Consider the following 17,924-nt stretch of genomic DNA (forward strand, 5'->3'; position numbering starts at 1 on the left):
CACAGTATTGCATTTCCATGACAAACCACCTTTCATTGATGTGTAAGCATGCAGATCTGCTACAACTACTGAACTTTCTACAGAAACACTCCACCTAACCAAGAAAACAAAGCCCTTTCACTCTTTTAATGTTTCCATATATTACCCTCCCTCCATCATCCCCACATCGAAAACTCTCACTTCAAGGATCACTCTTTCTTTCTCACCACCATCCTCACCTTCAGTCAACAAAAGATGGCGATGATGAAGCACCAATACTACTCTTTTCTCACCCTCCCACTTCTTCCAATACTACTCTTTTCTCATCCCACCATCTCTCTAGCCCAGTCACCCGCCGCCGCACCAACCGCCCCCGCCAAGGCCACCACGGCCATCACTCCGGCCCCGGTACCCTCCTCACCCCCCACAGACATCATCAGAATCCTCAAAAAGGCCGGGGGTTTCACCACCCTTATCCGTCTCCTTCAAGCTACGCAAGTTTCCAACCAAATAAACTCCCAACTCCTTACCACAAACGGCGGCTTAACCTTATTTGCACCAAACGACAATGCCTTTTCAAGCCTCAAACCTGGCTTCCTCAACTCCCTCAACGACCAACAAAAGAACGAGCTCATCCAGTTCCACTTGCTCCCCACATTCGTTTCCGTTTCAAACTTTGACACTCTCAGCAACCCTGTGAGAACACAGGCCGGTGAAAACCCTGATAGGTTGGCACTGAACATAACAAGCTCAGGAGGGAACCAAGTGAACATGACCACGGGGATCGTCAACGTTACATTAGGTGGGACTGTGTACACCGATCACCAGCTTGCGGTTTACCAAGTGGACAAGGTGCTTCTTCCTCGGGATTTCTTTGTTGCTAAGCCTCCTGCTCCAGCTCCAGCGCCAGAAAAGCCTAAGGGGTCTAAGAAGAAATCTGCAGACAGCACTGGAACTCCTGCTGATGATGCTGAATCTGCTGCTATCAGTGTGAAACAGCAGCATGTGATATGGGTTGCTGTTGCTGCACTTTCTGTTGCAGCAGTTTCGTGGTGACAATGAGAGGTTGAAGTTGAAGAATATAAGTATTGAAGTGAAAGTATACCATCTAGGGTGGATTCAAAGATGAACGATCAACATTTTGCAGATACATTGGTTTTAAATAATTGGCCTTTTTTTTTCTGTTCTTTTTCATTCGCTAATGGTTCAAGTTTCAGGTTGTGGTGGAAATTATATTTGATTTATAAAGGTTATCTTCTGTATTACTTATGAGAATTTAAAATTTGTGTATAAGTTGCATACAATGATCATAGAGAAATGATACACAGAAGTTCTTTTAAGTTGTTAAACTTGACATTATGCAATCTGTTTAGAGTATACAAAACATTCTCTAGTACACTTCTCATATTATGTATCAAAATTGATTAATGTTTGGGCTGGATTGAATGATCAGTTCAAATAATCTTTACTTCTCAATATTTTTCTAGTTGTTTGTGCTCTTGAGCAGATGGACTATTAAAAATACTTTAATGTCTAAATTAGTATAATATTCTAACGGTTTAACTAATGTCATATTTTTTATTTATATTTATAAATTTTTCTATTTGATTAGGATTAATTTAATTACGATTCAATTTTATTATTTATCTATTTAAGTTAATTAAATGATTAGTTAAATCTGATCACCTATCGATTCTCGACTCAATTATCGGTTTTCAATAATTTGGTCAGTATATATACCTATCAATGTATATAGAGTACAATTAAAATTATACATTTTTTAAGGTTTAAGATATATAAACATCTTTCACCTACCAAATTTTTATACAATTTTTTTTTAGATTCATTACTTTACTCTTTAAACTTTTTTCTTTATAAATACAAAATTAAACTTTTTTTTTAACGATCAAAATAATTCTGAAACCTCTAAAATATTAATTCCTTAAATTTATTGTTATCTCAGTATACTAAATTAATTGTCATATTTTTTAGTTATAAATTAAATATAGCTTATACTAAGGACTAAGAAACACTGTTACAAAAGTCAAAAAGTAATTTTTTATACATATTAGAATAAGAAAAATAATAATATTATTTATATAAATTTAAAATATACCTAAGTCAATTATTTTATATTAGTTTTAAATTGGGTAAGAATAAGAAAATGAGACGAATAACGGTTATTTTTTTATATTATAAGATAATTTAAGATTTATACAATTATTACTTTTTAAAATTAAAATATATTATTATTCTTATTTCAGAGATAAAACTACTGCTTACTGTATAATAATTTGATATTATAATATGAAAATTATTTTAATATATATATATATATATATATATATATATATATATCCCATATTTAAGAACATATAATTTACAAACATATTACAATTATCTCAAACATAATTATAATACGAAAAATATCCATATATAAAGATCCTATACAACATTTACATAGTCAAATTAACACATGCAATCACTGCAAACAATATATAAATATTCAACACAAACGAAATTTCAGCAAATCAAACATCATAATGTTACTCAATCATGCAAAACATAAATTATAAGACATTTATAATTTAGAAACAAATATAATTAACTTCTCTTACTTGAAAGACAAACCAACAACTTAAGAACCCCTATAACACCTTTAGAGGCACACAAAACTCTATATATTTCTATGAATAACACAAACATGATTAGAGTACATCATTATGATCAATGATTAGTAGAGTTTCTTAAAGAAAACTCACACACCACATGCGAACTAAGACAATTCACATACACAAAAAAATGTACCGACAAAGAAAAATGTCAAAAAAACTAACTTATTCTTTTTGTAGAAACTAATCGTTATATAGAAGTTTTTGAGAGCTCCTATCAAGTATCACCTTAGTGGTCTCCAATATTCTAAAGGTTTAAACCCTCCGTTGGTCCTCAAGTTTGTATGAAAATCTCAGTTGGGTCCTCAAGTTTTTTTCTGTCTCAATTGGGTCATATTTTTTGTAAAAATGAATACATTTTACCCTAACCGTTAAATTGTAACAAACGGCGTTAGTTGGTGCTGACGTGTTGCATAGTTACGTGGAATTTTTATTACGTGGAATTTTTATTTAATTTGAGAAATTATGACATGGCAACCTTTATGACGTGGTGATGTTTTGACTAGATCCAGATCTTCTCCTCTCTCCCCCTCTGCTTCCTCCCCCATTGGCAACACCGGACTCAACTTTATTCTTTATGGGCTGTTCTCTCTGATGCTGATGCAGTCCAACACTCACTCACGCCATTGCCTACTGTCACACTCCATATGTCTTTCCATCTTCAAAGTTTCACCCTTTCCTTTCCACTTTCAAAACTCCAGAGAATCTTCTCTCCATCACCTCATTCACAGGATTCATCATAATCGGAAAAGTGAAAAACAAATTGATACAAAGCCCTAACTGAACCAAAAAACTAATCACCCCAGGACCCAAATTGGTTGTGATAATACCCTTAGTTTCTTTCCCAAATGCAAAGTAACCTAAACCCCCAAACAAACCAAACAACACTGAAATCGATCCCATCCCCAAACCCAAAATCCTACCGATTCTTTTAATCTGCATAACATAATTTCTTTTAATCCTACCAAACAACACTGCAAAACAAGAGATGTCTACCAGATTCTTTTAATCTGCATAACATAATTTCTTTTTACCAATCATCTAAAGAAAGCAGATTAATAAACCTTCTGTCCTTTTCATATCATTTAATTTTATTGATATTTTGAAACAGGTCCTGAGCATGAGTAGACTAGGGGGAGCTGGTGCAGTTGCTCAACTTGTGGCTGATGTTCCCCTTTCTGCAGTGGAGGTGATAAATACTCGAAAGCTGTTTGAAATGCTACTTTTCTTCTTCTTTTTTAGTTTCATACCTTTTTTACCATTTCAATCTACTTTTACTTTATTTTCTTCAAGCACCACTTGCAAATTTTTGTACCACGGTACGTATCTAAACCGGGATATGAGATAACATCACAGCAATCATATCACTGCGCACTACAAAGGCGGAGCCTTCCCGAGGAGAGGGGTGTCTTCTCTGGGGTATGGTGGAAGGGAGTAGGAAGACGATCCAGCTTCCTTGGAGAACACCATTGCTTCTTTCTGTTACTCCACACTTCTCAATTCTCAACTCTGTTCTATCACAACAAATTAACGTCAATCGCTGCTGTTTCCTTGTCAGAATTTTGGAATATTGCTGCAGAGGGACTTGAATTTGCCATGTCATAATTTCTCAAATTAAATAAAAATTCCACGTAATAAAAATTCCACGTAACTATGCAACACGTCAGCACCAACTAACGCCGTTTGTTACAATTTAACGGTTAGGGTAAAATGTGTTCATTTTTACAAAAAATATGACCCAATTGAGACAGAAAAAAACTTGAGGACCCAACTGAGATTTTCATACAAACTTGAGGACCAACGGAGGGTTTAAACCTATTCTAAAAGATAAATAAACAATAAAAAATTCTAAAGAGAAAAGAAAGAGTTTTAGAAGAAAGGTGTTTCAGAGATAACGAAAATCGTTTACAAAAATCTATTTATACTTTAATTTTTTATTATTAAAATAATCAAGTTTTACTATTTTAAATATAATATAAGTTCTAAAACACGATTTTCTAACCTATTAAAATATTAATATAAGAGATAAATTATAAGTTCTAAGTAAAATATAATTATTTTAATAAATAAACATTAATATATAGAAAATATTACTTTTAAATTATACAAGAATAGAAAAATAAGAGTAATGAAAAACAAAAATAACATTAAAAATAATAAAAATGTATATTTAAAATATTTAAAAAATTTAATTATACAAAATAATGATATAAAAGTAAATATACTTGTATATAATTTATTTATATTATAGTCAAAAATCAACAAATTGAAACGTAAAAACAATACTATTAAGAACAATGTATTAAAGTAAATTACAAGCATATAAGTTCTTTCACAACAGTCTTGAGAAGAAAAGAAGGTATCTGAATTTAGAGGGTTGGTGTTAGAGGGTATTTAACATGTGAGTTGAATAGAAACTTAGCATGCAATTCATCTATCAATAGTACATACTTTTCTTTTTCAGCTTGCCATAAATTATCAATACTTTTTGGTGGAAACAAACACAAGAAAAAGAGTAACACCTGATAAAAGCAATGCCCATAGATTTATCTGAAAAACCTAACACTGCAACATTAATTAAATAAATGAAACGTGAAAGGAGATTGGAAGCAATAACCTCCACACCCCAAAACTCAAAGCAGCATCCTCATACATGTAATTATCCTCAACAAAGGCACTAGTTAGTGTTACTGCAAAATTGCATTTGAACCCTAGTAGCCTCTGAGGAATAAGATACTGAAATAATGTTTGGTGCTTGGTTTAATGGGATTCATATCCACAAAGTTCAATTTATATTGAATTCAATGAAAGTGGTAAATGTTCATTCATAAAAAGATATAAAAGTAGGGGAGAAATATACTTTTATTTTCAGAACTGTATCAAAAGGTGGCAAAATATTAACCTTTTATTGCATCTAATGTACTGATAACAACTATATTACAAATGTTCTAAGTCTCCAGAGATCTGGGCCCTCACAATAATGTATGAAATTCATAAGTTTTAATTACAACTTAAAAGTAGGCATTAAGATGTCTCTTTCTCTTGCAAAAGCGAACCTGCATAGTTGTGCAGCATTTGAATTAACTCTCTTGCATTGAGATTTGGGAACTTCAGACATTCTTAATTATATTTTGTACCTATAAGATAATATTATCTGAAATGCTTAAGATTAACATTTTTATCATATAGCATGTGTTTGTAATGCAAAATGTAATTATAATTATAGTTTATAGCAATTATGTAAAGCTCAGAATCTAAATGCAGTACTGCATCAGTGGAAGAAGCATCACAATTTCATTAATGTGCATCTGGCACCCAATTGAGCTCTAACTTCTAACTCCTCTTTTTCCTGCATTGCCAAGCAAAAGGCAGAAAACATTGTTCTCACTCACCTTTTGCTCATCTACCTTGATGCATCACCTTAATCTCCTGCAGGACCACCACAGATCTCACACATAGCACAAGTATATATATATAGGGAAATTTCATGACCAAAGCTTCATTCATTTCTACCTATCACATTCTTAATCCCTATAAAAGCCACCCCATTCCAACACCATTCGTATAACAATTACTAATCACCAAAGCAACTTTACTTTATAGAAAAATGAAGCTATTAGTTTTATTCTCCCTCTTACTCCTTATACCTTTTTCCTCCTTATATTCAACCACATTAGCCCAAGCACCTGCTGCAGCTCCATCTAAACCGATTGTCTCAACACTATCCCAGTCACCCTCTTCAGACACCTCTGATTCTTCTCCTGATGACCTCATCGGAATATTGAGGAAGGCTAAATCATTTAACATCCTAATTCGCCTGATGAAAACCACCCAATTGATCAACCAACTCAATGCTCAGCTCATAACCATAAAATCAGGTGGTTTAACCCTCTTTGCCCCAGATGACAGTAGCTTTTCACATCTCAAAGTAGGGTTCCTGAACTCTCTTGCCGACAATCAAAAGATAGAACTTCTGCAGTTCCATGTTCTTCCCACTTATGTTTCAAGCTCAAACTTTGATTCTTTGAGCAACCCTGTGAGAACACTAGCTGGGGATAACCCTACCAGGTTGCAACTAAACGTGACAGCTTATGGCAACAATGTTAATATCTCAACAGGAGTGGTCAATGCCACGGTCACAGGAGTTATATACTCAGATAAGGTGCTTGCTATATATCATGTGGACAAGGTGCTTCTTCCTTTGGACTTCTTCAAGCCTAAGCCACCAGCTCCTGCACCCTCTCCAGAAATAGCACCAAAAACTGATAATGATAACTCATCTGCTGCTGATAATCTTGGAACATCCAAGGACAGTTCTGGTGCATTCAGTTTGATGAGTTCTCCAGGAACAACGTTGGTGTCCCTCGGAGTTTCTTTAGTTGCATTGGTGATTATTTCAAGTTGAAGGCTGGACCAGACCAGACAATCTATTTGATGATTTTGAACTTATGTTCTTTCTCTGAGCTGCATAGCCTTTGAGGGACATGTGAGCTGCGAAGGATTGAGTTGTTTAGATGTGTTTCTTTTGATGCAATTAAGATTGTTTTGTGTGAATTTTGATGCAACTAAAACAACCAAAATTTTCATCTCCAACTACATGGAGTTATATTGATACATATTATGACGTGCAAACATATCTACCAAGACTTTTCTCAGTTTCCAATAATTGTCATCGTAAAAACTAGGCATTGATAATTTACAACAGTTTGATAAAGAACTTGAGAAACAGATCAAGAACATAACTGTATTACATAAATTTTCATAAATAGTTTCTTTATGAAAGTCATTTCTCTTGTATTTTTACTTAAATATGAATCAATGTATGAAGAATAGTATGGTTTAACAGAAAATAGAAAATGACTCTGTTTCTCTGTTCTATTCATGTTATGGTTCCGTTATATGGTTTAAGCTGTCTTCTTTCAACAATTAGACATTGTTTCTGAAGTACCCATGTGTAATGTGCTTCATTAACCATGGTCTTACAGATATGAATCTTCAGCTAGAGGCTAATGTTATTTATTCATGATTATAGATATCTTGAATATAAAGATCCACCGTGCATGAAATCCAATAATTAAATCAAAATTAATTGTCTTTATTTTTTAGCAATAACATCAATTACTTAGCACGACGTGTGAATCTATATCCAAAAGTGAGATCTTTATATGGGTTAAAATGTCTTGTCTCAGTTTGTTTGCACTAAAATCAAAAGGTTGTGATGTCTTTATTTATATTTGCCATGGACAAGATAAAAAGATCAAAGTTTTCAGAATTTAAATTCCGTGGATGTAGAAAGTTTTACTCTATCAGTAAATTAAAAACCATAATTATATGACTTTTAAAGAAGGTATATTTCAAAAGTTAATAAACTCATCATACACGTTGATTTGTAATTAGATACTGTAAAATCCCTTTCCATTATTAATGCATATATTATGTACTAAGTTAATCTGTAGCCTCTCTACATTGTCATTCCCCTTCTCCAACAACATATTACAAACATCTTAACAATGAATTTAACCTATTTATTTATAAATATACATGTGCTATTCACAGCTCACCATATATTTTACATAAAGCATCTGTTTGGCAAACATGGCAACAATAATTAGATAAATGATCCTTGTTCTCTATGATAGATGGGATATATCCTCACACTCCACAGCTAACAGATTTCATAGCCATAACATTTCACCAACCTATCATTTTCTTGGCCTTTATATAACCCTCTCCCTCATACATCCCAAATATCAGACACAGATTGCAAGAATCATTAATTCAAATAATTCACATTCTCCCAGAATCATCAAAGCTCATCCACAGGCTTTAGTTGGCAACTGGAAGATGAAACAAGCAACCCTTTTCTCCTTATCACTCTTCCTACTCTTTTGGTCTACCACCTTGGCCATTTCACCAGCACCTGCAGCAGCTCCAAAAGCCCCAGCAGCAAAAACTCCTCATACCCCAAAGGCTGCAGCACCATCACCAAAACCATTAGTCCCCACATTACCTCAGTCTCCAGACTCTCCTGACTCTGTCCCTGATGACATCACCAGAATCCTCAAAAAGGCCAAAATGTTCTCAACCCTCATTCGTCTCCTTAAAACCACAGAAATCATCAACAACGTCAACTCACAGCTCATAACAGCCAAGACTGGAGGCATAACCATTCTTGCACCAGATGATTCTGCCTTTTCAAACCTCAAAGCTGGCTTCCTCAACTCCCTCAATGAAGGCCAGAAAATCGAACTTGTCCAATTCCACATATTGCCAGAGTATGTGTCAAGCTCAAACTTTGATTCTCTAAGCAATCCTGTGCAGACAGTGGCTGGTAAAGATCCTGTAAGGCTTCCACTGAACGTGAATGCATTAGGTAACAGTGTCAACATTTCAACTGGAGTTGTCAATGCCACCATTCTTGGAGTAGTATACTCTGATAACAAACTTGGGATTTATCACGTGGACAAGGTGCTTCTTCCTCTAGATTTCTTTGTAACCAACAAGGCTCCAGCTTTGGCTCCAACGTCTCTTGCAAAGGCTCCCAAAGCTGCTAAAGAAAACTCTTCTGATGACGATCAAGAAGAAACAAACCAGGATCACAATAAATCTGGGGCACTCAGTTTGAGCAGAACACAGTTGATGTCATTTGGGATAGCCTTGGTCGCTATGGCAACCATGTGGAGTTGATCATTTAGCAACTGCACTTTCAGTTTTCTTTTTCGTTAATTTCTTTGTTTGTGCTTCTCTATTTGTTTAAATTTTCCTCTCTTCGTTGTTTCTTTTGAATGGATGTTTTGGAAAGGGGAAAAAAAAATGCTTGAATGATTAACGGTTCTTATCTGAAACCATGCATAATCGTTCCTATTATTATGGTTTATATGGAAGGCCAGCAATGAATTAATGTTTCATAAATTCTATCCTCTTTTTCTTTCAAATATTTCCCCTAAGGTATAATCTATAACTATATGAAAACTGTCCAAAGCATCCAAATATAAATAATTCATTTTGAATGTTCTTGAGTTGAAAAGGATCGAGAGAAACTATCTTACAAGTTTCGTTTAATCAATATTGAGTACAAAAAATATTTATATTTTTCAACTTATTTTATATTGTCAATTGGGATGAGGTCACTTTTTGATCTTGCAATCTCAACAAGAACATTACTAACTTGGACAACAACAAAAATTACTGAACCTCAATTATCTTTATAAAAAATCAACATTGTTTTATTTTAAAAATTAAATATTAAAACAAAAATGAAATCAATGTGGAAACACTATGTTTGGTAAAAATAATTAGGTCCCAAAAGTTTCATTCTTTTTATTGTTCAAGTTCGTGATATTCGGGTTAATATAAAAGTTTTGAACATTTAATAAAACAAAAAATTTAATAAGAATTCAATTAAAATTACGCAAATTTATAAGAGACTTAAACTTATTTAAGTTATTTTTTATTTTCTGTCGAGACACAAACAATGACGATGCAAATATACTATCCTAAAATATAAAAAATTTGAATACTTAATAAAACAAATTTTTAATAAGAAGTAAATTAAAAATATCTAAATCTATCTTAATTTTAAGCCTTATTGTTCATGGACTGGGTGAAAGATTAAAATCAAAATTTTCAAGCTTGATTTTTTCTTTAAAGTTTGCATCAAAGCTTAAAAATATGAAGTACAAAATCAAAAGTTCGAAGTCTGCTTGAATCATTTGCATGGACAGATACACTGTCTTGGATTCCGAAGTTCTATTAAGAAATATGTTATTCATATAATTTGTAATTAATAATCTGACATGCTATATGGAGCTAATTTACTAAAAGGAAAAATCAGCTTTCTCTCAAGTCCCAAGTAATATTAGAAGACTCTAGGCATGACAAGTTCAATTTACAGAAATCATAGCTCCCAAAATTGCTGACTTTCTTGATTTTATTAGTAAAATTGTACTCTGATCTGCATCAATGTCTTCTTCTCTGTTTTGTGATCCATGCTAGAAAGTTTTATTAGGAAATGGTTCCCAACTGCGATTTTGATCAGAATGTCAAAGTTTACTTAATATAAAATGCAAACTTTGCAATCACAATATCAACAATCATTATTGCAATCACAGTTTAAAACTTTGCATCTTATAGAAATACAAACAGTTGCAACAACTCCTTACTATTTTGTCAGGGATCCACCACAGGGTGTCACTCCCTTTCTCCAACTACATTATATTTCTTACAAAAGATGTTAAAAAACAAGTTCGATTAATATGTCTGCATTATCAAATTATCAGCAAAGATGCAAATAATAGTTAGATAGCAAATCCTCATCTCCATGACAGAAGGGATATACCTTCCACAGCTGCAAATTTTGCAACCTGTTAACCACAACATTTCACCAACACATAATTTCTTTGGCCTCTGTACTACTCTTCACATTGGAAATAAATTGTAAGAAGCGTTTATTCACATTCTTTCAGGAGCATAAAAGTCATCTATAGTTATTTAATGTGTCCATTCTCAGTTCACCATATCCGAACTTAATACTTAAACTAATTTATGCTAATATCATTTAGACTAGATAAACTATCCTTATTCTCCATGACAGATGGGATACACACCCTCAGACTCCCCAGCTAACAAATTTCACTGCCATAACATTTCACCAACCTATCATTTCCTTGGCCTCTAATCACTATATAAGCCCTCTCTTTTCACAAATCCAACATATCAGACACAAACTGCAAGAATCATTAATTCAAACCATTCACATTCTTCCAAAATCATCAAACCCCTCAAAAGGCTTCATTTGGCAACTGGAGGATGAAACAAGCAACCATTTTCTCCTTATCAGTGTTCTTACTCTTTTGGTCTACCGCCTTGAGCATTTCACCAGCACCTGCAGCAGCTCCAAAAGCCCCAGCAGCAAAAACTCCCCATACCCCAAAGGCTGTAGCACCATCACCAAAACCATTAGTCCCCACATTACCTCAGTCTCCAGACTCTCCTGACTCTGTCCCTGATGACATCACCAGAATCCTCAAAAAGGCCAAAATGTTCTCAACCCTCATTCGCCTCCTCAAAACCACAGAAATCATCAACAACGTCAACTCACAGCTCATAACAGCCAAGACTGGGGGCATAACCATTCTAGCACCAGACGATTCTGCCTTTTCAAACCTCAAAGCTGGCTTCCTCAACTCCCTCAACGAAGGCCAGAAAATCGAACTTGTCCAGTTCCACATATTGCCACAGTTTGTCTCAAGCTCAAACTTTGATTCTCTGAGCAACCCTGTGCAAACAGTGGCAGGTAAAGACCCTCTAAGGCTTCCACTGAACGTGAATGCATTAGGTAACAGTGTCAACATTTCAACTGGGGTAGTCAATGCCACCATTCTTGGGGTAGTATACTCTGATAACAAACTTGGGATTTATCACGTTGACAAGGTCCTGCTTCCTCTAGATTTCTTTGCAACCAGTAAAGCTCCAGCGTTGGCTCCTTCATCTCTTGCAAAGGCTCCCAAAGCTGCCAAGGAAAATTCTTCTGAGGATGATCAAGGCGAAACAAAGCAGGATCAGAATAAATCTGGGGCAGTGAGTTTGGTTGGCTTTGTTGGAACAACGTTGATGTCTCTTGGAATAGTTTTGGTCGCAGTGGCAACCACGTGGAGTTGATGATCCATTTGGCAGCTGCTTTTTTCAATTTTCTTTGTCATACATGGTGTTAATTTCTTGTTTCTTTTTTTCCATTCTTGTTTACACTTTGCAACCTGTTTCTGGTTTCGTATCAGTGTACTGAAATGGATGTGATTCCTTCAATGAGTAATTGTTTTTCAGTTTTCCTGTTCTGAAAAGAAAGTTTGAGTTGGAGTAATTTAGCACAGAAAATTTGTGCGTTGTACGTATCATGCTTGGAGAATTAAGGAGTTTGTTCGTATTATTGTTAGCTAAAACACAAATTTCAATAGACCATTAAAAATGTATAGTTGAATTGATTTGATAAACTCTAAGGGCATGAGGTCAAAATTCTTATACTAGAAAAATCTCATATAAGTACAATTTTATTACAAGCTGTGAATCTGATTTTCAGCCTAATAAATTGAGAGCAAAATTGTAACATTATTCTCTATTATGTTGGTAAGAATAATAACTTTGAAAGCATTAGTGAATGAGTTTCAAGAGTTGAAATTGATCCAAAAAATTTGAGATTATGAAAATGTGGTATTTAAGTGTTTCTATTTTTTCAACCTCTGCTTTGTAAATTTTGATTTGAACAATAGTTAGATTATTTAATAGCAATGAAATTTGTTCACACCTTGGAAGAGGTATTATTTACTAAGATAGACTTCTAATTTAACATCTAAAAGAGATAATGTTTACCATTAAATAATAGAAGGTCAATAGAAATGAATGAACCTTTTGGATTCATTACGATGTTTGTTTATGGGTAGACTCACTTAATTTCTCAAATCCATATATAGATTAGAAAACTATGATACCAATTATTAATTATTTTATATATATTTACAAAATAAGAGATTTATTATGTGAGGAAGAACAACTTTTTTAATTTTTTTTTTAAAATAGTAGCATTATCTTTAAATCAAACTAATAATTTCTTACATTTTAAAATAACTTGTTTTTCTTTTTTCTAAACACTATGTTAAAATTTAAAACATAAAAAAAAAATATTCTTAGTAAAACTAACTTATTTAAATTTAAATAAAAATTATTCATTGATTTTTATCGAAAATTAAAATTATGATATTTAAAAAAATAGCACAAAGTGAATTTAGTAACTTGATGGTTGAAATCAGGTGAAGTTGTAAAATATGGTATAATATAAATAGTTGATTTAGATTTTGATAAACAAGGTATGATTAATTCAAAATATAGTTTATAATGATATTGCAAACAACTGACAGAAACATTCTGTGCATAATACAGTTTAGAAAGTGATATAAGACCAATCAATTAGGCAACAGATGCGCCACCGTAATCTCCTTGTCAGATAAAGAGACTATGTCTCAGCAGTGTCTCTCTATTTTTCGTGTACTTTTCAAAGAAGAACTCACTGCTTTGTCAATCTTATATACGATAATGCAACACCTAAATATCAAACAAGATAGTTCATAAATCAGAATTAAAGGTTGTATAACATGACCCTTCACCTACCTGTGCTTCTCTATAAAAAGCCTACACACATGCATTTCATTGTATTATCACTCGCAATCAATTGTAATATCATCCAAACCTTCATTGAACAAAACCAAAAGATGATGAAAAAGCAATGTGTTTTGTCTTTCTCAGTAGCACTGCTAGTTTCATTTTTGTATTCCACCACCACTTTAGCTCAATTATCACCAGCTTCTGCCCCTCTTAAACCAGTTCAAACGACCCCTACCCCACCAGCTACCCACAAGTTAAGGCTTCTAAATAGCCATTGGTTCTCTCATTGCTACAGTCACCAAGTGATGCCACTCCTGACACTCCAGCGGTTCACATTGTTGGAATCCTGAGGCACAGGCTAAGTCATTCAACATCCTTATCCGTCTCATGAAAACCATCCAATTGATCAATCAACTCAATGCACAGTCCTCACCACTAAGTCAGGTGGCATCACCATTCTTGCACCTGGTGACAGTTCCTTCTCTCAACTCAAAGCAGGCTTCCTCAACTCTCTTTCTGATGACCAAAAGCTCGAGCTCTTACAGTTCCATGTTCTGTCAGACTATGTATCTAGTTTCAACTTTGATACTCTAACCAATCCTGTGAGAACACTTGCCGGAGTTAAACCTGGAAAAGTGGAAACTGAACGTGATAAGTTACGGAGACAGTGTGAACATCTCAACGGGTGAGGTTAACACCACCATCACTGGCATTGTATACACAGATAAACATCTTGCTATTTACAAGTGGGTAAGGTGCTTCTTCCTATGGACTTTTTTACTGTTGCTAAAGCACCTGTAAAGCCTCCCTCCTTGGCTCCACAACCTTCAATTGACGCATCAAAGCCACCTAAAGCTGATAAAGATGACTCGTCTTCTTCAGATTCCTCACATGTTAATCCCACCGAACAAAGCTCCGGTACCGGCAAGATCACCATGTACGGAAAGTTAGTGCCACTTGGACTAGGTCTTGCACTTGTGGCTATTACCATGTAAACTTAACTTAACGGGACAATTTGATTGTTTTCATTCTTTAAAACACGCATGTTCCTTTTATGTATGTTCCTGTTTTGAGCTTAAATGATTGTTTCTTTTTTCATAAAATATACAGAGAGATACTTATAACTTAAAACACACTGCAAATAGTCTTCTTAGGTTAGGTTGGGATAAGGTAGGTCAAATATTTTATTAATAAATATTAAATAATTAAATATTGTGTTAATAATAATTTAAGGTATTATTATAATTTGTATATACAGTTGTTCGTTTTTTAATAGATAAAGAATTATAGACGAACATTATAACAAGAGTTTGAAATATAAAATTATGTTAAAACATGATGATTTCATTAAACAAGTCACAAAATGTTTTGTAGTTTTAGATAATTTACTATTTATATTTCTTTTTTCATCCTCTAACTTTTGTATTTTGTTTACATTTTTCTATGTGGTGTATCTTTTGTAGTTTTATATTGTCTACTTAAAACAATTTATGTATTTTTCATCTTTTTGATTATCAAGGAGTCTATTATTTATATTTTTCTACATTATCTAATATTTCATTTAAATTGAATTTGAATTCTTAATTTTTATTAACTCAATCTTAACAAAATAGAATTCTTATATTAAATTGTAACCATATTTTATAATCTCAAATTAATATGATAAAATATTGTAGTTTTTAAATTTTTGTGCAGATAACATACTAGTTTAGAAACATTTCTGAATTATATATTGAAAATGAAAAAAAAAATGAATATGGAAAAAATGCCCAAGGATGTATATGCCAATGGGTTCAGATTCAAATACCCTACTGAATCTTTACTGAATTAGGGTTAGGAAGGAGTATGGTACGTTACACATGAACCACATGAGCTTCAAAATTATATATGAAGAATTACTTTATATATATTATATAACTTAAGCATATAAAAAGATGTAAGATGTAATAATATAATGAAGGGACTATTTTTTTTATTTCCATGTACAACAATGACATGCACATTCACAATACTAATAGTGTAGATATAATTGTTACATAAAGTAGAACATTTTATCTTGGTATAAGAAGTCCTTTCAATACAATTCCTTTTCACTGGAGTTACAGAAACAAAATATAGTAAAACACAGTTGCACATGCCTTGGATTCTTAACAAATCTGAAACTATGTGAGACACAAAAATACATACAAAGACCTAACGTGTCATAAAAGGAACACATAGGTTTTGCATGCAAGCCATGCATGAAAAGCTCTTCAACAAGTGTCACCATTCTTTCAGGTCCTGCCACCCAATCCTCCACTTACTCTATCCTCCATATATAATCATTTCCTGCACATCAAACTCCACCACATTCACCACTAACCCTTCACTTTTCTCTCATTTCTCACCATGGCTGACTTTCCCTACCACCAACAATCACAATCTGCACGACCATCCTTTCACTATTGTGATGATCCACACCAACAAACCCTCTGCACCCAGGTGACCAAGGCAGCCATAGCCCTCACTGCTGGTGGCTCCCTCCTTGTCCTTGCTGCCTTAATGTTGACAGCCACTGTCATTTCTCTGACAATTGTTACTCCTCTATTTTTCATTTTCAGTAGTCCGGGGGTTTGGGGTTAGTAATACAAAAATCGCATACAGAGAGTTGTTGATATTGTTAGAATTCTGAGCCAGGCTGAGTCAATGTCTCCAAGTGATTGTGGTATATGTTCATTTAGAGATTTTTTTTACACTCCAGTGTAATGTTTTAATGTTTTAATGTGAAAACTCTATCGGCAAAGTCAATGTCTCCAAGTCAAAGTCTCCAAATGAAAGTTTCCTGTGAGAAAATCACTAGGTGATTGAAAACAAAGGAAAGAGTACACGAATGATGATAGTGGAAAATGTGGCATTTGGTGGAGACATTCAAGAAGTTGGGAGAAATAATTTTGTTGCTTTTTTCTTATTGTATTAAGTTTGTTAGAAATATATACCTTACCGTGCATTTAAAAGCTTGAATGCAGAATCCAGACAAATAATGGACAAAGAAAAACGACAGATTTTTCCTCACTATTGTTAATTTTATTTTAAATAAAACAATTTATAATCAATATGTCATATTTATTTTGTAACATTCTATTTTAATAAAACATTATAATTAAAATAAAGCATCAAATAATTAATATTATCTGTAACATAATCATAGTGATAGTAGATAAAGAAAATAGTTAGTTTTCCAAAAGATCTTATACAAGAATAATTACCATCCTAGGACTATACAAGTGCATCACCATCTTTTTAAAAAAATTTGAATAAATTTTTAAAAAATTTAGTTGAGAATTATGTATGGGACCTATCTATTTTTCTCTTTCCTTTTTAGAGAGGACTGTGTAAATTTTATTTTACAAATAAATATATTTTTGTCAATTTTTTTTATCAATAATTTAATATATTCCTATAGTGATATCCTAATAATTCAACTTTAGTGTTTTGGTTGAAGGGTCCGAGTTCAATTGTCTTCTCGGCTTTGTTCCTTTTGGTCTTTCCTCGTTTTTTTTCTTTTTAATTTTCAATGCTTTCCGAGAACGTAAATATATATTTTTAGACAATCAAATTCTATAATCAATTATTAATACTGTATATTTATAAAGCGTAAGATAATCTAACTCATTAATACTTGGTAAGTGTTCATAAATGACTATTAGCTCGGATAAGTTATATTTCATATGTATACTTAGTATATTATTTAACTATATATAACTCTTCAATTTATTTTCATGTACTTGATTTTAGGAATACTATGTCTGACTTGTCTATGTTTTTTCTTTCTTTTCAAAAGAGGGAGCTTTGCAAGTAGAAAAAAGAGTGACAGTGTAAATTTTATTCTAACTATTGAAAGGATAACTTATTTGTATTTTGTAGTGTGAATCTGATCCTGAGTTGTTATTTCATTGCGGATCTTCACGTTACTAGCTAAAATGATTATTGTCTCTACTAATAATCTTAGACTATTAAATTTCAATATCTAATCATTTCTTTAAATTAACACCTAATAAATTATAAAATTCTATATTTATTGTATTTCACTCTAATATTATATAATTCTTTCAACTTAACGAATATCATGTTTCAATATTT

At 33.0% G+C, this 17,924-nt stretch overlaps 5 pseudogenes; all 5 read left to right on the top strand.

Annotated features, from left to right (window-relative positions):
* The first annotated feature begins 101 nt into the window (after window positions 1-101).
* Window positions 102-1,328, top strand: LOC124842786 (fasciclin-like arabinogalactan protein 11 pseudogene; annotated as a pseudogene).
* Window positions 1,329-6,183: 4,855 nt separating this feature from the next.
* LOC124842537 (fasciclin-like arabinogalactan protein 11 pseudogene) lies at window positions 6,184-7,205 on the top strand (annotated as a pseudogene).
* A 1,215-nt stretch (window positions 7,206-8,420) lies between these two features.
* Window positions 8,421-9,430, top strand: LOC124842543 (fasciclin-like arabinogalactan protein 11 pseudogene; annotated as a pseudogene).
* Window positions 9,431-11,386: 1,956 nt separating this feature from the next.
* On the top strand, window positions 11,387-12,531 carry LOC124842551 (fasciclin-like arabinogalactan protein 11 pseudogene; annotated as a pseudogene).
* Window positions 12,532-13,912: 1,381 nt separating this feature from the next.
* LOC124842590 (fasciclin-like arabinogalactan protein 12) lies at window positions 13,913-14,800 on the top strand (annotated as a pseudogene).
* The last annotated feature ends 3,124 nt before the right edge of the window (window positions 14,801-17,924 follow it).

This window comes from Vigna umbellata, chromosome 3 (assembly GCF_029865625.1).
Source record: "Vigna umbellata cultivar VRB3 chromosome 3, Vumbellata_1.0, whole genome shotgun sequence".
Lineage (NCBI taxonomy): Eukaryota > Viridiplantae > Streptophyta > Magnoliopsida > Fabales > Fabaceae > Vigna > Vigna umbellata.